Raw genomic sequence first — 20453 nt, 5'->3', positions numbered from 1 at the left:
TTTTGAAGCATTCCTGTGACACTAGTTATAGATTCCGATGCCTCACTTCAGGTTTACTGTATCCCTCTGACCGTCTTATTGACGAAGACACACAGAAATTGCCTGGGAATTAAATAGAAAAGGCACAATGCCGACTTAAGTACAAGAAGACTGACTCTTCTTAATGTCTATGTTTAGAACCATTCCTGTGACACTAGTTATAGATTCCGATGCTTCACTCTAGGTTTACTGTATCCCATGGACCTGCTTATTGACGATGAAACACAGAAATTGCATCGGAATTAAATACAAAAGGCACAATGCCGACTTATGAACAAGAAGACTGACTCTTCTTACTGACTATGTTTTGAACCATTCCTGTGACACTAGTTATAGATTCCGATGCTTCACTTCAGCTTTACTGTATCCCTCTGACCTTATTCACGATGAAGCACAGAAATTGCATCGGAATTAAATACAAAAAGCACAATACCGACTGACTCTTCTTACTGTCTACGTTTTGAACAATTCCTGTGACACTAGTTATAGATTCCGATGCTTCATTTCAGGTTTACTGTATCCCTCTGAACTTCTTATTGACGATGAAAGACAGAAATTGCATCGGAATTAAATAGAAAAGGCACAATGCCGAATTAAGTACAAGAAGACTGACTCTTCTTACTGTCTATGTTTTGAACCATTCCTGTGACACTAGTTATATATTCCAATGCTTCACTCCAGGTTTACTGTATCCCTTGGACCTTCTTATTGACGATGAAACACAGAAATTGCATCGGAATTAAATACAAAAGGCACAATGCCGACTTAAGGACAAGAAGACTGACTCTTCTTACTGACTATGTTTTGAAGCATTCCTGTGACACTAGTTATAGATTCCGATGCCTCACTTCAGGTTTACTGTATCCCTCTGACCGTCTTATTGACGAAGACACACAGAAATTGCCTGGGAATTAAATAGAAAAGGCACAATGCCGACTTAAGTACAAGAAGACTGACTCTTCTTAATGTCTATGTTTAGAACCATTCCTGTGACACTAGTTATAGATTCCGATGCTTCACTCTAGGTTTACTGTATCCCATGGACCTGCTTATTGACGATGAAACACAGAAATTGCATCGGAATTAAATACAAAAGGCACAATGCCGACTTATGAACAAGAAGACTGACTCTTCTTACTGACTATGTTTTGAACCATTCCTGTGACACTAGTTATAGATTCCGATGCTTCACTTCAGCTTTACTGTATCCCTCTGACCTTATTCACGATGAAGCACAGAAATTGCATCGGAATTAAATACAAAAAGCACAATACCGACTGACTCTTCTTACTGTCTACGTTTTGAACAATTCCTGTGACACTAGTTATAGATTCCGATGCTTCATTTCAGGTTTACTGAATGCCTCTGACATTCTTATTGACGATGAAACACAGAATTTGCATCGGAATTAAATACTAAAGGCACAATGCCGAATTAAGTAAAAGAAGACTGACTCTTCCTACTGTCTATGTATTGAACCGTTCCATTGACACTAGTTATAGATTCCGATGCTTGACTTCAGGTTTACTGAATCCCTTGGACCTTCTTATTGACGATAAAACACAGAAATTGCATCGGAATTTAATACAAAAGGCACAATGCCGACTCAAGTACAAGAAGACTGACTCTTCTTATTGTCTATGTTTTGAACCATTCCTGCGACACTAGTTATACATTCCAATGCTTCACTTCAGGTTTACTGTATCCCTCTGACCTTCGTATTGACGATGAAACACAGAAATTGCATCGGAATTAAATAGAAATGGCACAATGCTGAATTAAGTACAAGAAGACTTACTCTTCCTACTGTCTATGTTTTGAACCATTTCTGTGACACTAGTTATGTATTCCGATGCTTCACTTCAGGTTTACTGTATCCCTTGGACCTTCTTATTGACGATGAAACACAGAAATTGCATCGGAATTAAATACAAAAGGCCCAATGCCGACTTAAGTACATGAAGACTGTATCTTCATACAGTCTATGTTTTGAAACATTCCTGTGACACTAGTAATAGATTCCGATGCTTCACTCCAGGTTTACTGTATCCCTTGGACCTTCCTATTGACGATGAAACACAGAAATTGCACCGGAATTAAATTCAAAAGGCACAATACCGACTTAAGGACAAGAAGACTGACTCTTCTTACTGACTATGTTTTGAACCATTCCTGTGACACTAGTTATAGATTCCGATGCTTCACTTCAGGTTTACTGTATCCCTCTGACCATCTTATTGACGATACAATACAGAAATTGCATCGCAATTAAATACAAAAGGCACAATGCCGAATTAAGTACAAATAGACTGACTCTTCCTACTGTCTATGTTTTGAACCATTTCTGTGACACTAGTTATATATTCCGATGCTTCACTTCAGGTTACCTGTATCCCTTGGACCTTCTTATTGACGATGAAACACAGAAATAGCATCGAAATTAAATACAAAATGCACAATGCCGAATTAAGTACAAGAAGACTGACTCTTCCTACTGTCTATGTATTGAACCATTCCATTGACACTAGTTATAGATTCCGATGCTTGACTTCAGGTTTACTGAATCCCTTGGACCTTCTTATTGACGATGAAACACACAAATTGCATCGGAATTATATAGAAAAGGCACAATGCCGAATTAAGTACAAGAAGACTGACTCTTCCTACTGTCTATGTTTTGAACCATTTCTGTGACACTAGTTATATATTCCGGTGCTTCACTTCAGGTTTACTGTATCCCCTGGACCTTCTTATTGACGATGAAACACAGTAATTGCATCGGAATTAAATACAAAAGGCACAATGCCGACTTAAGTACAAGAAGACTGTATCTTCATACTGTCTATGCTTTGAAACATTCCTGTGACACTAGTTATGGATTCCGATGCTTCACTCCAGGTTTACTGTATCCCTTAGACCTTCTTATTGACCATGAAACACAGAAATTGCATCCGAATTAAATACAAAAGGCACAACGCCGACTTCAGGACAAGAAGACTGACTCTTCATACTGACTATGTTTGAAACATTCCTGTGACACTAGTTATAGATTCCGATGCTTCACTTCAGGTTTACTGTATCCCTCTGACTTTCTTATTGACGATGAAACACAGAAAATAAACCTGAATTAAATACAAAAGGCACAATGCTGACTTAAGGACAAGAAGACTGAACCTTCTTACTGACTATGTTTTGAACCATTCCTGTGACACTAGTTATTGATTCCGATGCTTCACTTCAGGTTTACTGTATCCCTCTGACCTTCTTATTAACGATGAAACTCAGAGATTCCATCGGAATTAAATACAAAAGGCACAATGCCGAATTAAGTACAAGAAGACTGACTATTCCTACTGTCTATGTTTTGAACCATTCCTGTGACACTAATTATATATTCCAATGCTTCACTCCAGGTTTACTGTATCCCTTGGACCTTCTTATTGACGATGAAACACAGAAATTGCATCGGAATTAAATACAAAAGGCACAATGCCGACCTAAGGACAAGAAGACTGACTCTTCTTACTGACTATGTTTTGAAGCATTCCTGTGACACTAGTTATAGATTCCGATGCTTCACTTCAGGTTTACTGTATCCCTCTGACCTTCTTATTGACGATGACACACAGAAATTGCCTCGGAATTAAATAGAAAAGGCACAATGCCGGCTTAAGTACAAGAAGACTGACTCTTCTTAATGTCTATGTTTTGAACCATTCCTGTGACACTAGTTATAGATTCCGATGCTTCACTCTAGGTTTACTGTAACCCTTGGACCTTCTTATTGACGATGAAACACAGAAATTGCATCGGAATTAAATACAAAAGGCACAATGCCGACTTAGGGACAAGAAGACTGACTCTTCCTACTGACAATGTTTTGAACAATTCCTGTGACACTAGTTATAGGTTCCGATGCTTCACTTATGGTTTACTGTATCCCTCTGACCTTATTCACGATGAAACACAGAAATTCCATCGGAATTAAATACAAAAGGCACAATGCCGAATTAAGTACAAGAAGACTGACTCTTCCTACTGTCTATGTAATGAACCGTTTCATTGACACTAGTTATAGATTCCGATGCTTGACTTCAGGTTTACTGAATCCCTTGGACCTTCTTATTGACGATAAAACACAGAAATTGCATCGGAATTTAATACAAAAGGCACAATGCCGACTCAAGTACAAGAAGACTGACCCTTCATATTGTCTATGTTTTGAACCATTCCTGTGACACTAGTTATAGATTCCAATGCTTCACTTCAGGTTTACTGTATCCCTCTGACCTTCTTATTGACAATGAAACACAAAAATTGCATCGGAATTAAATAGAAAAGGCACAATGCCGAATTAAGTACAAGAAGACTGACTCTTCCTACTGTCTATGTTTTGAACCATTTCTGTGACACTAGTTATATATTCCGATGCTTCACTTCACTTTTACTGTATCCCTCAGACTTTCTTATTGACGATGAAACACAGAAGTTAAACCGGAATTAAATACAAAAGGCACAATGCTGACTTAAGGACAAGAAGACTGACCCTTCTTACTGACTATGTTTTGAACTATACCTGTGACACTAGTTATAGATTCCGATGCTTCACTTCAGGTTTACTGTATCCCTCTGACCTTCTTATTGACGATGAAACTCAGAAATTGCATCGGAATTAAATACATAAGGCACAATGCCGAGTTAAGTACAAGAAGACTGACTCCTCCTACTGTCTACGTTTTGAACCATTTCTGTGACACTAGTAATATATTCCGATGCTTCACTTCAGGTTAACTGTATCCCTTGGACCTCCTTATTGACGATGAAACACAGAAATAGCATCGGAATTAAATACAAAAGGCACAATGCCGAATTAAGTACAAGAAGACTGACTCTTCCTACTGTCTATATATTGAACCATCCCATTGACACTAGTTATAGATTCCGATGCTTGACTTCAGGTTTACTGATTCCCTTGGACCTTCTTATTGACGATAAAACACAGAAATTGCATCGGAATTAAATACAAAAGGCACAATGCCGACTCAAGTACAAGAAGACTGACTCTTCTTACTGTCTATGTTTTGAACCATTCCTGTGACACTAGTTATACATTCCAATGCTTCACTTGAGGTTTACTGTATCCCTCTGACCTTCTTATTGACGATAAAACACAGAAATTTTATCGGAATTAAATAGAAAATGCACAATGCCGAATTAAGTAAAAAGAAGACTGACTCTTCCTACTGTCTATGGTTTAAACCATTTCTGTGACACTAGTTATATATTCCGATGCTTCACTTCAGGTTTACTGTATCCCTTGGACCTTCTTATTGACGATGAAACACAGAAATAGCATCGGAATTAAATACAAAAGGCACAATGCCGAATTAAGTACAAGAAGACTGACTCTTCCTACTGTCTATGTTTTGAACCATTCCATTGGCACTAGTTATAGATTCCGATGCATCACTCCAGGTTTACAGTATCCCTTTTACATTCTTATTGACGATGAAACACTGAAATTGCATCGGAATTAAATACAAAAGGCACAATGCCGACTCAAGTACAAGAAGACTGACTCTTCTTACTGTCTATGTTTTGAACCATTCCTGTGACACTAGTTATAGATTCCAATGCTTCACTTCAGGTTTACTGTATCCCTCTGAACTTCTTATTGACGATGAAACACAGAAATTGCATCGGAATTAAATAGAAAAGGCACAATGCCGAATTAAGTACAAGAAGACTGACTCTTCTTACTGTCTATGTTTTGAACCATTCCTGTGACACTAGTTATATATTCCGATGCTTCACTCCAGGTTTACTGTATCCCTTGGACCTTCTTATTGACGATGAAACACAGAAATTGCATCGGAATTAAATACAAAAGGCACAATGCCGACTTAAGGACAAGAAGACTGACTCTTCTTACTGACTATGTTTTGAGGCATTCCTGTGACACTAGTTATAGATTCCGATGCTTCACTTCAGGTTTACTGTATCCCTCTGACCGTCTTATTGACGAAGACACACAGAAATTGCCTGGGAATTAAATAAAAAAGGCACAATGCCGACTTAAGTACAAGAAGACTGACTCTTCTTAATGTCAATGTTTAGAACCATTCCTGTAACACTAGTTATAGATTCCGATGCTTCACTCTAGGTTTACTGTATCCCATGGACCTGCTTATTGACGATGAAACAAAAATTGCATCGGAATTAAATACAAAAGGCACAATGCCGACTTATGGACAAGAAGACTGACTCTTCTTACTGACTATGTTTTGAACCATTCCTGTGACACTAGTTATAGATTCCGATGCTTCACTTCAGCTTTACTGTATCCCTCTGACCTTATTCACGATGAAGCACAGAAATTGCATCGGAATTAAATACAAAAAGCACAATACCGACTGACTCTTCTTACTGTCTACGTTTTGAACAATTCCTGTGACACTAGATATAGATTCCGATGCTTCATTTCAGGTTTACTGAATGCCTCTGACATTCTTATTGACGATGAAACACAGAATTTGCATCGGAATTAAATACTAAAGGCACAATGCCGAATTAAGTAAAAGAGAACTGACTCTTCCTACTGTCTATGTATTGAACCGTTCCATTGACACTAGTTATAGATTCCGATGCTTGACTTCAGGTTTACTGAATCCCTTGGACCTTCTTATTGACGATAAAACACAGAAATTGCATCGGAATTTAATACAAAAGGCACAATGCCGACTCAAGTACAAGAAGACTGACTCTTCTTACTGACTATGTTTTGAACCATTCCTGTGACACTAGTTATGTATTCCGATGCTTCACTTCAGGTTTACTGTATCCCTTGGACCTTCTTATTGACGATAGAACACAGAAATTGCATCGGAATTAAATACAAAAGGCCCAATGCCGACTTAAGTACAAGAAGACTGTATCTTCATACAGTCTATGTTTTGAAACATTCTTGTGACACTAGTTATAGATTTCGATGCTTCACTCCAGGTCTACTGTATCCCTTGGACCTTCCTATTGACGATGAAACACAGAAATTGCACCGGAATTAAATTCAAAAGGCACAATACCGACTTAAGGACAAGAAGACTGACTCTTCTTACTGACTATGTTTTGAACCATTCCTGTGACACTAGTTATAGATTCCGAGCTTCACTTCAGGTTTACTGTATCCCTCTGACCATCTTATTGACGATACAATACAGAAATTGCATCGCAATTAAATACAAAAGGCACAATGCCGAATTAAGTAGAAATAGACTGACTCTTCCTACTGTCTATGTTTTGAACCATTTCTGTGACACTAGTTATATATTCCGATGCTTCACTTCAGGTTACCTGTATCCCTTGGACCTTCTTATTGACGATGAAACACAGAAATAGCATCGATATTAAATACAAAATGCACAATGCCGAATTAAGTACAAAAAGACTGACTCTTCCTACTGTCTATGTATTGAACCATTCCATTGACACTAGTTATAGATTCCGATGCTTGACTTCAGGTTTACTGAATCCCTTGGACCTTCTTATTGACGATGAAACACAGAAATTGCATCGGAATTATATAGAAAAGGCACAATGCCGAATTAAGTACAAGAAGACTGACTCTTCCTACTGTCTATGTTTTGAACCATTTCTGTGACACTAGTTATATATTCTGGTGCTTCACTTCAGGTTTCCTGTATCCCCTGGACCTTCTTATTGACGATGAAACACAGTAATTGCATCGGAATTAAATACAAAAGGCACAATGCCGACTTAAGTACAAGAAGACTGTATCTTCATACTGTCTATGTTTTGAAACATTCCTGTGACACTAGTTATGGATTCCGATGCTTCACTCCAGGTTTACTGTATCCCTTAGATCTTCTTATTGACCATGAAACACAGAAATTGCATCCGAATTAAATACAAAAGGCACAACGCCGACTTAAGGACAAGAAGACTGACTCTTCTTACTGACTATGTTTGAAACATTCCTGTGACACTAGTTATAGATTCCGATGCTTCACTTCAGGTTTACTGTATCCCTCTGACTTTCTTATTGACGATGAAACACAGAAAATAAACCTGAATTAAATACAAAAGGCACATTGCTGACTTAAGGACAAGAAGACTGAACCTTCTTACTGACTATGTTTTGAACCATTCCTGTGACACTAGTTATTGATTCCGATGCTTCACTTCAGGTTTACTGTATCCCTCTGACCTTCTTATTAACGATGAAACTCAGAGATTCCATCGGAATTAAATACAAAAGGCACAATGCCGAATTGAGTACAAGAAGACTGACTATTCCTACTGTCTATGTTTTGAACCATTTCTGTGACACTAGTTATATATTCCGATGCATCACTTCAGGTTTACTGTATCCCTTGGACCTTATTATTGACGATGAAACACAGAAATAGCATCGGAATTAAATACAAAAGGCACAATGCCGAATTAAGTACAAGAAGACTGACTCTTCCTACTGTCTATGTTTTGAACCATTCCATTGACACTAGTTATAGATTCCGATGCTTGACTTCAGGTTTACTGAATCCCTTGGACCTTCTTATTGACGATAAAACACAGAAATTGCATCGGAATTTAATACAAAAGGCACAATGCCGACTCATGTACAAGAAGACTGACTCTTCTTACTGTCTATGTTTTGAACCATTCCTGTGACACTAATTATAGATTCCAATGCTTCACTCCAGGTTTACTGTATCCCTTGGACCTTCTTATTGACGATGAAACACAGAAATTGCATCGGAATTAAATACAAAAGGCACAATGCCGACTTAAGGACAAGAAGACTGACTCTTCTTACTGACTATGTTTTGAAGCATTCCTGTGACACTAGTTATAGATTCCGATGCTTCACTTCAGGTTTACTGTATCCCTCTGACCTTCTTATTGACGAAGACACACAGAAATTGCCTCGGAATTAAATAGAAAAGGCACAATGCCGGCTTAAGTACAAGAAGACTGACTCTTCTTAATGTCTATGTTTTGAACCATTCCTGTGACACTAGTTATAGATTCCGATGCTTCACTCTAGGTTTACTGTAACCCTTGGACCTTCTTATTGATGATGAAACACAGAAATTGCATCGGAATTAAATACAAAAGGCACAATGCCGACTTAGGGACAAGAAGACTGACTCTTCCTACTGACAATGTTTTGAACCATTCCTGTGACACTAGTTATAGATTCCGATGCTTCACTTCAAGGTTTACTGTATCCCTCTGACCTTATTCACGATGAAACACAGAAATTGCATCGGAATTAAATACAAAAGGCACAATACCGACTAACTCTTCTTACTGTCTATGTTTTGAACAATTCCTGTGACACTAGTTATAGATTCCGATGCTTCACTTATGGTTTACTGTATCCCTCTGACCTTATTCACGATGAAACGCAGAAATTCCATCGGAATTAAATACAAAAGGCAGAATGCCGAATTAAGTACAAGAAGACTGACTCTTCCTACTGTCTATGTAATGAACCGTTCCATTGACACTAGTTATAGATTCCGATGCTTGACTTCAGGTTTACTGAATCCCTTGGACCTTCTTATTGACGATAAAACACAGAAATTGCATCGGAATTTAATACAAAAGGCACAATGCCGACTCAAGTACAAGAAGACTGACTCTTCATACTGTCTATGTTTTGAAACATTCCTGTGACACTAGTTATAGATTTCGATGCTTCACTCCAGGTTTACTGTATCCCTTGGACCTTCCTATTGACGATGAAACACAGAAATTGCACCGGAATTAAATTCAAAAGGCACAATACCGACTTAAGGACAAGAAGACTGACTCTTCTTACTGACTATGTTTTGAACCATTCCTGTGACACTAGTTATAGATTCCGATGCTTCACTTCAGGTTTACTGTATCCCTCTGACCATCTTATTGACGATACAATACAGAAATTGCATCGCAATTAAATACAAAAGGCACAATGCCGAATTAAGTACAAATAGACTGACTCTTCCCACTGTCTATGTTTTGAACCATTTCTGTGACACTAGTTATATATTCCGATGCTTCACTTTAGGTTACCTGTATCCCTTGGACCTTCTTATTGACGATGAAACACAGAAATAGCATCGAAATTAAATACAAAATGCACAATGCCGAATTAAGTACAAGAAGACTGACTCTTCCTACTGTCTATGTATTGAACCATTCCATTGACACTAGTTATAGATTCCGATGCTTGACTTCAGGTTTACTGAATCCCTTGGACCTTCTTATTGACGATGAAACACAGAAATTGCATCGGAATTATATAGAAAAGGCACATTGCCGAATTAAGTACAAGAAGACTGACTCTTCCTACTGTCTATGTTTTGAACCATTTCTGTGACACTAGTTATATATTCCGATGCTTCACTTCACTTTTACTGTATCCCTCAGACTTTCTTATTGACGATGAAACACAGAAGTTAAACCGGAATTAAATACAAAAGGCACAATGCTGACTTAAGGACAAGAAGACTGACCCTTCTTACTGACTATGTTTTGAACTATACCTGTGACACTAGTTATAGATTCCGATGCTTCACTTCAGGTTTACTGTATCCCTCTGACCTTCTTATTGACGATGAAACTCAGAAATTGCATCGGAATTAAATACATAAGGCACAATGCCGAATTAAGTACAAGAAGACTGACTATTCCTACTGTCTATGTTTTGAACCAGTTCTGTGACACTAGTTATATATTCCGATACTTCACTTCAGGTTTACTGTATCCCTTGGACCTTATGATTGACGATGAAACACAGACATAGCATCGGAATTAAATACAAAAGGCACAATGCCGAATTAAGTACAAGGAGACTGACTCTTCCTACTTTCTGTGTTTTGAACCATTCCATTGACACTAGTTATAGATTCCGATGCTTGACTTCAGGTTTACTGAATCCCTTGGACCTTCTTATTGACGATAAAACACCGAAATTGCATCGGAATTTAATACAAAAGGCACAATGCCGACTCAAGTACAAGAAGACTGACTCTTCTTACTGTCTATGTTTTGAACCATTCCTGTGACACTAGTTATAGATTCCAATGCTTCACTTCAGGTTTACTGTATCCCTCTGACCTTCTTATTGACGATGAAACACTGAAATTGCATCGGAATTAAATACAAAAGGCACAATGCCGACTCAAGTACAAGAAGACTGACTCTTCTTACTGTCTATGTTTTGAACCATTCCTGTGACACTAGTTATAGATTCCAATGCCTCACTTCAGGTTTACTGTATCCCTCTGACCTTCTTATTGACGATGAAACGCAGAAATTACCTCGGAAATAAATAGAAAAGGCACAATGCCGACTTAAGTACAAGAAGACGGACTCTTCTTAATGTCTATGATTTGAAACATTCCTGTGACACTAGTTATAGATTCCGATGCTTCACTTTAGGGTTAGAGTATCCCTTGAACCTTCTTATTGACGATGAACACAGTAATTGCATCGGAATTAAATAGAAAAGGCACAATGCCAACTTAAGTAGAAGAAGACTGACTCTTCTTACTGTCTATGTTTTGAACCATTCCATTGACACTAGTTATAGATTCCGATGCTTCACTCCAGGTTTACTGTATCGCTTTTACATTCTTATTGACGATGAAACACTGAAATTGCATCGGAATTAAATACAAAAGCCAAAATGCCGGCTTAAGTACAAGAAGACTGACTCTTCCTACTTTCTATGTTTTGAACCATTCCTGTGACACTAGTTATAGATTCCGATGCTTCACTTCAGGTTTACTGTATCCCTCTGACCTTATTCACGATGAAACACAGAAATTGCATCGGAATTAAATACAAAAGGCACATTACCGACTGACCCTTCTTACTGTCTATGTTTTGAACAATTCCTGTGACACTAGTTATAGATTCCGATGCTTCACTTCAGGTTTACTGTATGCTTCTGACCTTCTTATTGACGATGAATCATTGAATTTGCATCGGAATGAAATACAAAAGGCAAAATGCCGACTTAACTACAAGAAAACTGACTCTTCTTACTGTCTATGTTTTGAACCATTTCTGTGACACAAGTTATAGATTCCAATGCTTCACTTCAGGTTTGCTGTATCCCTCTGACATTCTTATTGACGATGAAACATAAAAATTGCATCGGAATTAAATACAAAAGGCACAATGCTGACTTTAGTACAAGAAAACTGACTCTTCTTATTGTCTATGTTTGAACCAATCATGTGACACTAGTTATAGATTCCGATGCTTCACTTGAGGTTTACATTATCCCTCTGAACTTCTTATTGACGATGAAACACAGACATTGCATCGGAATTAAATAGAAAAGGCACAATGCCGAATTAAGTACAAGAAGACTGACTCTTCTTACTGTCTATGTTTTGAACCATTCCTGCGACACTAGTTATAGATTCCGATGCTTGACTTCAGGTTTACTGTATCCTTGGACCTTCTTATAGACGATGAAATACAGAAATTGCATCGGAATTTAATACAAAAGGCACAATGCCGACTCAAGTACAAGAAGACTGACTCTTCTTACTGTCTATGTTTTGAAACATTCCTGTGACACTAGTTATAGATTCCGATGCTTCACTTCAGGTTTACTGTATCCCTCTGACTTTCTTATTGACGATGAAACACAGAAGTTGCACCGGAATTAAATACAAAAGGCACAATGCTGACTTACGGACAAGAAGACTGACTCTTCTTACTGACTATGTTTTGAACCATTCCTGTGACACTAGTTACAGATTCTGTAGCTTCACTTCAGGTTTACTGTTTCCCTCTGACCTTCTTGTTGACGATGAAATACCGAAATTGCATCGCAATTAAATACAAAAGGCACAATGCCGAGTTAAGTACAAGAAGACTGACTCTTCCTACTGTCTACGTTTTGAACCATTTCTGTGACATTAGTAATATATTCCGATGCTTCACTTCAGGTTAACTGTATCCCTTGGACCTTCTTATTGACGATGAAACACAGAAATAGCATCGGAATTAAATACAAAAGGCACAATGAAGAATTACGTACAAGAAGACTGACTCTTTTTACTGTCTATGTATTGAGCCATTCCATTGACACTAGTTATAGATTCCGATGCTTGACTTCAGGTTTACTGAATCCCTTGGACCTTCTTATTGACGATAAAACACAGAAATTGCATCGGAATTAAATACAAAAGGCACAATGCCGACTCAAGTACAAGAAGACTGACTCTTCTTACTGTCTATGTTTTGAACCATTCCTGTGACACTAGTTATACATTCCAATGCTTCACTTGAGGTTTACTGTATCCCTCTGACCTTCTTATTGACGATGAAACACAGAAATTTTATCGGAATCAAATAGAAAATGCACAATGATGAGTTAAGTACAAGAAGACTGACTCTTCCTACTGTCTATGGTTTGAACCATTTCTGTGACACTAGTTATATATTCCGATGATTCACTTCAGGTTTACTGTATCCCTTGGACCTTCTTATTGACGATTAAATACAGAAATTGCATCGGAATTAAATATAAAAGGCACAATGCCGAATTAAGTACAAGAAGACTGCCCCTTCCTACTGTCCATGTTTTGAACCATTCCATTGGCACTAGTTATAGATTCCGATGCATCACTCCAGGTTTACATTATCCCTTTTACATTCTTATTGACGATGAAACACTGAAATTGCAACGGAATTAAATTCAAAAGGCACAATGCCGACTCAAGTACAAGAAGACTGACTCCTCTTACTGTCTATGTTTTGAACCATTCCTGTGACACTAGTTGTAGATTCCAAAGCTACACTTCGGGTTTACTGTATCCCTCTGAACTTCTTATTGACGATGAAACACAGAAATTGCATCGGAATTAAATAGAAAAGGCACAATGCCGAATTAAGTACAAGAAGACTGACCCTTCCTACTGTCTATGTTTTGAACCATTCCTGTGATACTAGTTTTATATTCCGATGCTTCACTCTAGGTTTACTGTATCCCATGGACCTGCTTATTGACGATGAAACACAGAAATTGCATCGGAATTAAATACAAAAGGCACAATGCCGACTTATGGACAAGAAGACTGACTCCTCTTACTGACTATGTTTTGAACCATTCCTGTGACACTAGTTATAGATTCCGATGCTTCACTTCAGCTTTACTGTATCCCTCTGCCCTTATTCACGATGAAACACAGAAATTGCATTGGAATTAAATACAAAAAGCACAATACCGACTGACTCTTCTTACTGTCTACGTTTTGAACAATTCCTGTGACACTAGTTATACATTCCGATGCTTCACTTCAGGTTTACTGAATGCCTCTGACCTTCTTATTGACGATGAAACACAGAATTTGCATCGGAATTAAATACAAAAGGCACAATGCCGAATTAAGTACAAGAAGACTGACTCTTCCTATTGTCTATGTATTGAACCGTTCCATTGACACTAGTTATAGATTCCGATGCTTGACTTCAGGTTTACTGAATCCCTTGGACCTTCTTATTGACGATAAAACACAGAAATTGCATCGGAATTTAATACAATAGGCACAATGCCGACTCAAGTACATGAAGGCTGACTCTTCTTACTGTCTATGTTTTGAACCATTCCTGCGACACTAGTTATACATTCCAATGCTTCACTTCAGGTTTACTATATCCCTCTGACCTTCTTATTGACGATGAAACACATAAATTGCATCGGAATTAAATACAAAAGGCACAATGCCGACTTAAGTACAAGAAGACTGTATCTTCATACAGACTATGCTTTGAAACATTCCTGTGACACTAGTTATAGATTCCGATGCTTCACTCCAGGTTTACTGTATCCCTTGGACCTTCTTATTGACGATGAAACACAGAAATTTCACCAGAATTAAATACAAAAGGCACAATACAGACTTAAGTACAAGAAGACTGACTCTTCTTACTGACTATGTTTTGAACCATTCCTGTGACACTAGTTATAGATTCCGATGCTCACTTCAGGTTTACTGTATCCCTCTGACTTTCTTATTGACAATGAAACACAGAAATTGCACCGGAATTAAATACAAAAGGCACAATGCCGGCTGAAGGACAAGAAGACTGACTCTTCTTACTGAGTATGATTTGAACCATTCCTGTGACACTAGTTATAGATTCCGATGCTTCACTTTAGGTTTACTGTATCCCTCTGACCTTCTTATTGTCGAAGACACACAGAAATTGCCCCGGAATTAAATAGAAAAGGCACAATGCCGACTTAAGTACAAGAAGACTGACTCTTCTTACTGTCTATGTTTTGAAACATTCCTGTGACACTAGTTATAGATTTCGATGCTTCACTTCAGGTTTACTGTATCCCTCTGACTTTCTTATTGACGATGAAACACAGAAGTTAAACCGGAATAAAATACAAAAAGCACAATACTGACTTAAGGACAAGAGGACTGACCCTTCTTACTGACTATGTTTTGAACCATTCCTGTGACACTAGTTATAGATTCCGATGCTTCACTTCAGGTTTACTGTATCCCTCTGACCTTCTTATTGACGATGAAACTCAGAAATTGAATCTTAATTAAATACAAAAGGCACAATGCCGAATTAAGTACAAGAACACTGACTCTTCCTACTGTCTATGTTTTGAATCATTTCTGTGACACTAGTTATATATTCCGATGCTTCACTTCAGGTTTACTGTATCCCCTGGACCTTATTATTGACGATGAAACACAGATATTGCATCGGAATTAAATACAAAGGGCACAATGCCGAATTAAGTACAAGAAGACTGACTCTTCCTACTGTCTATGTTTTGAACCATTCCATTGACACTAGTTATAGATTCCGATGCTTGACTTCAGGCTTACTGAATCCCTTGGACCTTCTTATTGACGATAAAACACAGAAATTGCATCGGAATTTAATACAAAAGGCACAATGCCGACTGAAGTACAAGAAGACTGACTCTTCTTACTGTCTATGTTTTGAACCATTCCTGTGACACTAGTTATAGATTCCAATGCTTCACTTCAGGTTTACTGTATCCCTCTGACCTTCTTATTTACGATGAAACACTGAAATTGCATCGGAATTAAATACAAAAGGCACAATTCCGACTCAAGTACAAGAACACTGACTCTTATTACTGTCTATATTTTGAATCATTCCTGTGACACTAGTTATAGATGCCAATGCTTCACTTCAGGTTTACTGTATCCCTCTGACCTTCTTATTGACGATGAAACACAGAAATTGCATCGGAATTAAATAGAAAAGGCACAATGCGCACTTAAGTACAAGAAGACTGACTCTTCTTACTGTCTATGTTTTGAAGCATTCCTGTGACACTAGTTATAGAGTCCGATGCTTCACTTTAGGTTTAGAGTATCCCTTGGACCTTCTTATTGACGATGAACACAGTAATTGCATCGGAATTAAATAGAAAAGGCACAATGCCGACTTAAGTAGAAGAAGACTGCCTCTTCTTACTAACTATGTTTTGAACCATTCCTGAGACACTAGTTATAGATTCCGATGCTTCTCATCAGGTTTACTGTATCCCTCTGACTTTCTTATTGACGATGAAACACAGAAATTGCATCGGATTTAAATAAAAAATGCACAATGCCGACTTAAGTACAAGAAGACTGACTCTTCTTACTGTCTATGTTTTGAACCATTCCTGTGACACTAGTTATAGATTCCGATGCTTCACTCCAGGTTTACTGTATCCCTTTTACATTCTTATTGACGATGAAATACTGAAATTGCATCGGAATTAAATACAAAAGGCAAAATGCCGGCTTAAGTACAAGAAGACAGACTCTTCCTACTGTATATGTTTTGAACCATTCCTGTGACACTAGTTATAGATTCCGATGCTTCACTTCAGGTTTACTGTATCCCTCTGACCTTATTCTTGATGAAATACAGAAATTGCATCGGAATGAAATACAAAAGGCACAATACCGACTTAAGTACAAGAAGACTGACTCTTCTTACTGTCTATGTTTTGAACCATTCCTGTGACACTAGCTATTGATTCCGATGCTTCACTTCAGGTTTACTGTATCCCTCTGACCTTATTCACGATGAAACACAGAACGTGCATCGGAATTAAATACAAAAGGCACAATACCGAATGACTCTTCTTACTGTCTACGTTTTGAACAATTCCTGTGACACTAGTTATACATTCCAATGCTTCACTTGAGGTTTACTGTATCCCTCTGACCTTCTTATTGACGATGAAACACAGAAATTTTATCGGAATTAAATAGAAAAGGCACAATGCCGAATTAAGTACAAGGAGACTGACTCTTCCTACTGTCTATGTTTTGAACCATTTCTGTGACACTAGTTATATATTCCGATGCTTCACTTCAGGTTTACTGTATCCCTTGGACCTTCTTATTGACGATGAAACACAGAAATTGCATCGGAATTAAATACAAAAGGCACAATGCCGACTTAAGTGCAAGAAGACTGTATCTTCATACTGTCTATGTTTTGAACCATTCCATTAACACTAGTTATAGATTCCAATGCTTGAGTTCAGGTTTACTGAATCTCTTGGACCTTCTTATTGACGATAAAACACAGAAATTGCATCGGAATGTAATACAAAAAGCACAATGCCGACTCAAGTACAAGAAGACTGACTCCTCTTACTGTCTATGCTTTGAACCATTCCTGTGACACTAGTTATAGATTTTAATGCTTCACTTCAGGTTTACTGTATCCCTCTGACCCTCTTATTGACGATGAAACACAGAAATTGCATCGGAATTAAATATAAAAGGCACAATGCCGAATTAAGTACAAGAAGACTGACCCTTCCTACTGTCCATGTTTTGAACCATTCCATTGGCACTAGTTATAGATTCCGATGCATCACTCCAGGTTTACATTATCCCTTTTACATTCTTATTGACGATGAAACACTGAAATTGCAACGGAATTAAATTCAAAAGGCACAATGCCGACTCAAGTACAAGAAGACTGACTCTTCTTACTGTCTATGTTTTGAACCATTCCTGTGACACTAGTTGTAGATTCCAAAGCTTCACTTCGGGTTTACTGTATCCCTCTGAACTTCTTATTGACGATGAAACACAGAAATTGCATCGGAATTAAATAAAAAAAGCACAATGCCGAATTAAGTACAAGATGACTGACCCTTCCTACTGTCTATGTTTTGAACCATTCCTGTGACACTAGTTTTATATTCCGATGCTTCACTCCAGGTTTACTGTATCCCTTGGACCTTTTTATTGACGATGACACACAGAAATTGCATCGGAATTATATACAAAAGGCACAATGCCGACTTAAGGATAAGAAGACTGACTCTTCTTACTGACTATGTTTTGAAGCATTCCTGTGACACTAGTTATAGATTCCGATGCATCACTCCAGGTTTACAGTATCCCTTTTACATTCTTATTGACGATGAAACACTGAAATTGCAACGGAATTAAATTCAAAAGGCACAATGCCGTCTCAAGTACAAGAAGACTGACTCTTCTTACTGTCTATGTTTTGAACCATTCCTGTGACACTAGTTATAGATTCCGATGCTTCACTACAGATTTACTGAATGCCTCTGACCTTCTTATTGACGATGAAACACAGAATTTGCATCGGAATTAAATACAAAAGGCACAATGCCGAATTAAGTACAAGAAGACTGACTATTCCTACTGTCTATGTATTGAACCGTTCCATTGACACTAGTTATAGATTCCGATGCTTGACTTCAGGTTTACTGAATCCCTTGGACCTTCTTATTGACGATAAAACACAGAAATTGCATCGGAATTTAATACAAAAGGCACAATGCCGACTCAAGTACAAGAAGACTGACTCTCCTTACTGTCTATGTTTTGAACCATTCCTGCGACACTAGTAATACATTCCAATGCTTCACTTCAGGTTTACTGTATCCCTCTGACCTTCTTATTGACGATGAAACACAGAAATTGCATCGGAATTAAATAGAAAAGGCACAATGCCGAATTAAGTACAAGAAGACTGACTCTTCCTACTGTCTATGTTTTGAACCATTTCTGTGACACTAGTTATATATTCCGATGCTTCACTTCAGGTTTACTGTATCCCTTGGACCTTCTTATAGACGATGAAACACAGAAATTGCATCGGAATTAAATACAAAGGGCACAATGCCGACTTAAGTACAAGAAGACTGTATCTACATACAGTCTATGTTTTGAAACATTCCTGTGACACTAGTTATAGATTCCGATGCTTCACTCCAGGTTTACTGTATCCCTTGGACCTTCTTATTGACGATGAAACACAGAAATTGCACCGGAATTTAATACAAAAGGCACAATGCCGACTCAAGTACAAGAAGACTGACTCTTCTTACTGTCTATGTTTTGAACCATTCCTGTGACACTAGTTATAGATTCCGATGCTCACTTCAGGTTTACTGTATCCCTCTGACTTTCTTATTGACGATGAAACACTGAAATTGCAACGGAATTAAATTCAATAGGCACAATGCCGACTCAAGTACAAGAAGACTGACTCTTCTTATTGTCTATGTTTGAACCATTCATGTGACACTAGTTATAGATTCCGATGCTTCACTTGAGGTTTACATTATCCCTCTGAACTTCTTATTGACGATGAAACACAGACATTGCATCGGAATTAAATAGAAAAGGCACAATGCCGAATTAAGTACAAGAAGACTGACTCTTCTTACTGTCTATGTTTTGAACCATTCCTGCGACACTAGTTATAGATTCCGATGCTTGACTTCAGGTTTACTGTATCCTTGGACCTTCTTATAGACGATGAAATACAGAAATTGCATCGGAATTTAATACAAAGGGCACAATGCCGACTCAAGTACAAGAAGACTGACTCTTCTTACTGTCTATGTTTTGAAACATTCCTGTGACACTAGTTATAGATTCCGATGCTTCACTTCAGGTTTACTGTATCCCTCTGACAGAAGTTGCACCGGAATTAAATACAACAGGCACAATGCTGACTTAAGGACAAGAAGACTGACTCTTCTTACTGACTATGCTTTGAACCATTCCTGTGACACTTGTTACAGATTCTGTAGCTTCACTTATAGATTCCGATGCATCACTCCAGGTTTACAGTATCCCTTTTACATTCTTATTGACGATGAAACACTGAAATTGCAACGGAATTAAATTCAAATGGCACAATGCCGACTCAAGTACAAGAAGACTGACTCTTCTTATTGTCTATGTTTGAACCATTCATGTGACACTAGTTATAGATTCCGATGCTTCACTTGAGGTTTACATTATCCCTCTGAACTTCTTATTGACGATGAAACACAGACATTGCATCGGAATTAAATACAAAAGGCACAATGCCGACTAAAG

This window comes from Schistocerca serialis, chromosome 2, assembly GCF_023864345.2.
Source record: "Schistocerca serialis cubense isolate TAMUIC-IGC-003099 chromosome 2, iqSchSeri2.2, whole genome shotgun sequence".
Taxonomy (NCBI): Eukaryota; Metazoa; Arthropoda; class Insecta; order Orthoptera; family Acrididae; genus Schistocerca; species Schistocerca serialis.
Note: the sequence above shows the minus strand (reverse complement) of the source record.